We start from the raw sequence: 6,052 nt of genomic DNA, 5'->3' as shown, positions 1-6,052 counted from the left end.
ACACAACCAGCACATGAACATCTAGGACAGATTTATTCATAATTGCCAAAGATTTCCTTTAGTGTGTGATATAACTCATAATATATCTAGGTAATTAAATGTTATTTAGTGCTAAAAGAAAAGCTAGCTAGCAAGTCATAAAAAGGCACGTAGGAAACATGAATGTATGTTATTAAGTAAAAGAAGCCAAGTGTATGACATCTAAAAAAGGCAAAGTTATGCAAACCGATGTAAAGACATAGTAGTTGCCAGTCATTAGTGGGGAGAGATGAATAGGCAGAGCACAGGGAATTTTTCAGGAAGGGAAACTAGTCTGTATGATACTATAATGGCAGACACATGCTATTATACTATTTATCTAAACTTTTTCAATATATAACACCAACAGTGAATCCTAATGTAATCTGTGCCATAGATTACAATAAAAAAATATATTAATGTAGGTTTATCAGTCTTAAAATATGTGCCACTCTGATGAGAGGAATTGATGATGTGACAAGCTATGACTACTTGGTGACAAGGTCTATATGAGAAATCTATGGACCGTCTACTAGATTTTATTGTGAACCTAAAACTGCTCTACAAATTAAGTCCATTAAAATAATTTTGGGCTAAAAGGCAACTTAGAGGTTAAACTTAATATATTCATTAAGTTGTTAATTTAACATACATTTATTGAGCAATTGCTACAGCTTTTATTGTAATGTGAGAGGCAAAAACAAACAACAAAAATAATAGGAAGTACTATCTTCTATATAGAAAATAAAGGTGCATTATAATACCCGGATTCCTACTTTAAACTGTATAGTCTTCACTAAGTGAGACCTAAAATATGAGTGATCGAGAGTGTTAAAATCTTGGGTGAGAAAGGCTTAAGGTAGAATGAATTATAAGTACTTGTCCCTGAGATAGTAAAGAGCTTAGCATGCCCCTGAACCTAAAAAAGGCCTGAGTGCCTGATGTTTATTGAAAAAGGAGGGGGAGGAGGGGAGTTACAATTTAGGCAGAGTCAGATAAGGTGGTATTGCTCTTAGTTAAAGTTTATTTCACATAGTGTGAGATGAAATAACTGAAGGGATTTAAACAGAATTGTGACCCCCATATAATTTATACTTTTAAAAGATCTGTCTTTCAGTAGCAGTTCTGGGACATCAGATATTGGATTTTGCCCATAACCAGGCTTATTTCACAAAAACAATGCAAATCCATGATTCTGTGGCTTCAACATGTTTTGGTGATCCATAATTTAGGGAACCATGTAGGAATCTTTCATATTGTTCAGGAAAGAAGAGTATGAAACAGTATGTTACTTTCCTCTCATTAGGGAAAATGAAAGTCAGCTTCCATTACAATTCTGTGACCAATGAACTGTAAATGCCCTGAACCATGAAAGGAGAAATCTCATTACATCATAAACCTAGAAATTTTCTTTCCCTTGCCAAGAGCAAATTATTGTATAGCCTTCTATCAGGTCCTGAATATTAGTTCTAAGGAGATGGTTTCATGGCAAGTATTTCTTTAAGTAAAGCTAAATATTTTGGAGAATTAAGACATTATAAACTGGAGAAGGCAATAAGCAGAACACAGGTAGAAAATCCCATGAAAGATGTGGAAGACAGTATTCCAGGAGTAAGCATCATTCACATCTTAAACATAAAGATCACCTACATAATCTTGGACTCAAGTGGTCAAGAAAATGCCTATACCACTAACAGCCTCACACTGGGAGACATTGGGATAGATGGGTCTCACTCGTTTTTGAAGATGGCCTACATGTTCATCTCCACTATGATTTTCTCAGAGAATACACAGTAAATTCTCAAATATTCCTCTATAAATCATATATACTATGAATGGAAGAAAACCTCTCATTAGTGATTTGGTCCCCTTCTAAGGCAAAATCAAACCTTCATACAGTGGAATTTTTCTATTTTAAGTTGATTCTCTGTTATGCCAAAGTTAAAGGTCAAGATAAAATAAAGCAAAGTAGAACAAGCCCAAGAAATTCAGCTTGTGGGAGAAGTTACTTTGTTTCTTAAAAACTGCACAGGTAGTTACTTTCTAAGTCACTCTGTTTAAAGAGCAGCATTATTTGGAGGATTATGTTAGATTTTAAAAGGGAACACAATATTTTTTCTTGTAGAGTAAGACAGGCCTTAGGAGTTGTCCTGCCCAGCTATCATTTCACAGAAGGGTACTGAAGTACCAGATTTTAAGTATTTGTTAAGCTCGAAGACTGGCTGCTTGGGATATGGTCCAGTGGTGGTTCTAATATGCATCAAAGAAGAACTGGAAAAATGAAGAGAACCTGCTTCTTTTGGTACAATGATGAGGGAGTAGAAAGCATTTTTTCAGTTTCCTCAGAGCCAGCTTATGCATAGCCAAACAGGAAACTAAAAAACTTTCTTTGAAAGCCCTCCCCAGGCTTTGTGCAATTATTTATTAGTATAAACTAATTACAAATTCGATAAAAATGTACTGTTGTCACAAGACCCAGTAGAAAGAAACAAACAATTCTATAAACTTTCCATTGTTCCATTGTGGGGAGCCCACCATTGTGGGAATAGGTTGGGTATGTAGATTTTTGCATTGCCAAACAGACCCTTAGTGACCTGGTGATTGTCTAGCCTCCCACAGTAGTATCAGCGCTTGTCAACAACACCATTGACTTGAATTAAATAGGCACCAACTGGAAGAGGCAGAATTCTGTTGTGTCTTGCACAGCTTCTTGATACAGGAACCTCTGAGAATCATTTGTTGTCCTTGAATCAAAGAGTGAAAAAATGAGTTAATGTAAAAAAATGATAAGTATATTGTCATTTTATATACCATGTCACAATGTAAATGTTTATATAAACCAAATAACATTATCCTTATGAGTCTTTGAAAACTTTATTTTTTTATTTGGAAGTTTTTGTATTGTAGTGTATAATACCTTATTATGAGACAAACAGTGTAATCCTTGATATACGTTTTTGACAATATAATAACAAACACAAGAAAATTTTATTTTGTAAATGAAATATGATCAACTATACTGCCCTCAAATAACAAGTTTCAATTTCAGGCAATTTACTCCAATCCCATATGCTTTAGTAATCCTGAGAGAGCACGGTTGGGTGCATGTTAGAGAAAAAGAGGTTTCATGGCTTTTAGCAGACCTTCAAAACAGCTTATGATGCAAGAACTTCTCTGTGACTTTGTGATTTACTCAAGAAACTCCAGATCTACAATTCAGGTGTATTTAGGAAGCAGAGTAGAAGCCATGAAGGCTTGGAGAATTTAAATCTGAAGATTTTTTTTTTTTAAATTCTATCCTACTAAATATGTCACTTTTTCAGTTAACCTTAGAAATGCTAAGTTCAAAAGAGGCTTTCATAAACAACCTTCATCAAAGCAATTCAACAGAATCCTAATGCTCTGCTCTGTCATGTCTGATTCTACAACATAGGTTAGGATGGACATTCTCCCTAGTACAGACCTATTTTCCTGCTCTAACAGTTGAATCCCAAATATATCTGAAATCACCCCAAATATGTATGGCCCAGTAGTATGCACTTATTACTGCAATTATTTAATTTAATTAAATTATGAACATAAAAAAGCAAAATAAGACAAAGGTGTTATAAAAATCAGTGAAACAGTTAAGGGTAGGAAACTTATTAATGCTTGTGAAATTCTAAAAGGACAGTACACTCAAGTTGGATTTATAAATGTTTCTTATTCCGCGTTGGAGAAATCCAGACAAAATCAACAGTATTGTTTTTTCAAGAAAAATATGGACAAAATCAACATCTGAGGACTCATGCTTTATCAGGTTTTTTTTAAATTTCTTTTTTTTTTTTTGTAGTTGTAGATGGACAGCAAGTCTTTATTTTTGTATGCAGTGCTAAGGATTGAATCCAGTGCCTCACACATGCTAGGCAAGTGCTCTGACACTGAGCCTCAAACCCAGGCAGCTTTATCAGTTTTTAAAAGAACTAGTATTAATAGAGAAAGATTAGTGAGTGTATGTATTTCTGTTTCCAGTTAAAATAAAATATATATGTGATGCATCATTTTGAATGAAACTTTTCAAATTGAACAAATTCTATGAAATTCCACTAAAAAGAAGAATCTTAAATCATTTGCTTACTCAGAATAAAAAGCATGTGCAAAGTCTGCATATAAGAGAAAATAAAATGAAATTTGGGACAATCCCTAGTAATAGTTGTGGAGGGGAAGTCAGGAGGATTCAAAATTAGCCCACCTTGGTCAAAATATGTAGACATTTAACAAATAGGTAAGGAGACCTAAATTGTTACCACCAGTTCTCAATCTAGGTAATTGTGATCCCGAAACAATTTGATCCTCACTTATCTCCAAGGAAATAAAACTGCCAAGTCCACTACTCTAGTTAAATTTAAAGATTCTGGTTTTTCTTCACATAGAAGGCAGAGTGAAATTTTAATTGCATAATAACTACTTGATCAATCCTTCAAATTATATTTCCATATAATTGTTTTATTTTTCTTTTATAGTGTATGTAGAACCATGATTTTCTTGAACATAGAGAGCTGACTACTCAAACGTTGCATAAAGTGGCCTGCAATTAAAATATGAAGTCATTTGGGGTTAAAATTTTCAAGTATGAAATCAAAATCTTCACATCATGTATCCATAATTCTCTTCTAAAATACTGACATTAAAATTATTTCTGGAAAGATTTGAGAACAAAGGGAAGGGCAATATATCTTATAAAATACAATTTCTTCTTAAATTTAGTGAATCATATTAAGTTGTCAACTGTAAACATTAATTTATCGAGCAAAGAAAACTTTTATACCCGTTAAAGAAATGTTTATATTCAGGATCTATTCCAAATGTTTAAATAAATATGTCACATTACATATCATAATTTAAAGTCATAGAGAACTGAACAAAGGAAATAGTCCACATTTACTATTTGTCCTGACTTTTGATTAGATGCATATAGACATAGGTTGACATAATTTTGGAGTTTATTATGTGTGTTCCTTGCTTGCTGATCTTAGTGGAAAAACTCAGAACAACCACAAAAGCAAATCTCGGAGGAAACTAGGACTTTGCCTCATGGAATTGCCTTAATACCTTTCAAGATTTACTTTATAGGCTACTACTCTAGCCCCCTTTCTGATATAGTGCATTGCTAATTATCCAGAAGTAAGAGGTTATACCAAGAATGTTCCTATTAAGTTAATGAAAGGGTTCAAACTATACTGCACATTGCTCTTTTTATAGGCTAATACACAGGGACTGAAGGAGGACACTGATTTCATAGAATACACAGGATGTCCAATTTAATTGGACAGATTGTGGCTTTCAAATCAGAATTTCAGAGAAGACATGTTTTTGCATAATCTTGATACAAAAAATGTGGTAGCGCAGTGAATACATAATAGAGGTATTTTGTACAAATACTCAGACAATATACTCTTCTTTTTAGGGATAAACATTATCAAAATTTTGTACTTTCAGTTTGGGTGCAAAGAGGAGTTCAATTTCCTGAATGTGATGTCCATTAGGGATCCAACTCTGAACTGTGTAACTCTGGAATTTTGCAGGCCAAGATTAGCAGAAATAAGAAGGCAAAATGTAGTTATTTATTTGACTTCACATATTCTATAAAGAAGTATATCTTCTACCTTCTCCATCTAATTTCATAATCATAGCAGTTTAAAATAAAAAAGTAAAAACACAAAAAATAGGAAAACTGCAAATGAATCACTTTGAAAATACATCATTTATATTGTTATGCTAAAGTATTAGTCACTATGCTATTATTGTCAGTTATTAATATATTTTAATTTAATTATTATACATTTTCTAAATAAAATTTTATTATTACTAACCATTGTGTCATTTATTAAAATTGCTATTAATGTCTGTTCCAGTATCTTATACAAAGAGAATACTCAGTATGTATGTGTTGGTCAATTTATTGATTGACTGTTAGTACTAAAAAGAATCTCTCTTTTCTCATTTCCTTCCCAGGAAGTTCTAGAACAGAGCAAGCAGTGGGGATAGAAATTCT

Source organism: Urocitellus parryii, chromosome 1, assembly GCF_045843805.1.
Source record: "Urocitellus parryii isolate mUroPar1 chromosome 1, mUroPar1.hap1, whole genome shotgun sequence".
Lineage (NCBI taxonomy): Eukaryota > Metazoa > Chordata > Mammalia > Rodentia > Sciuridae > Urocitellus > Urocitellus parryii.
The sequence above is the reverse complement of the archived record's forward strand: the minus strand, read 5'-3'. Positions refer to the sequence as shown.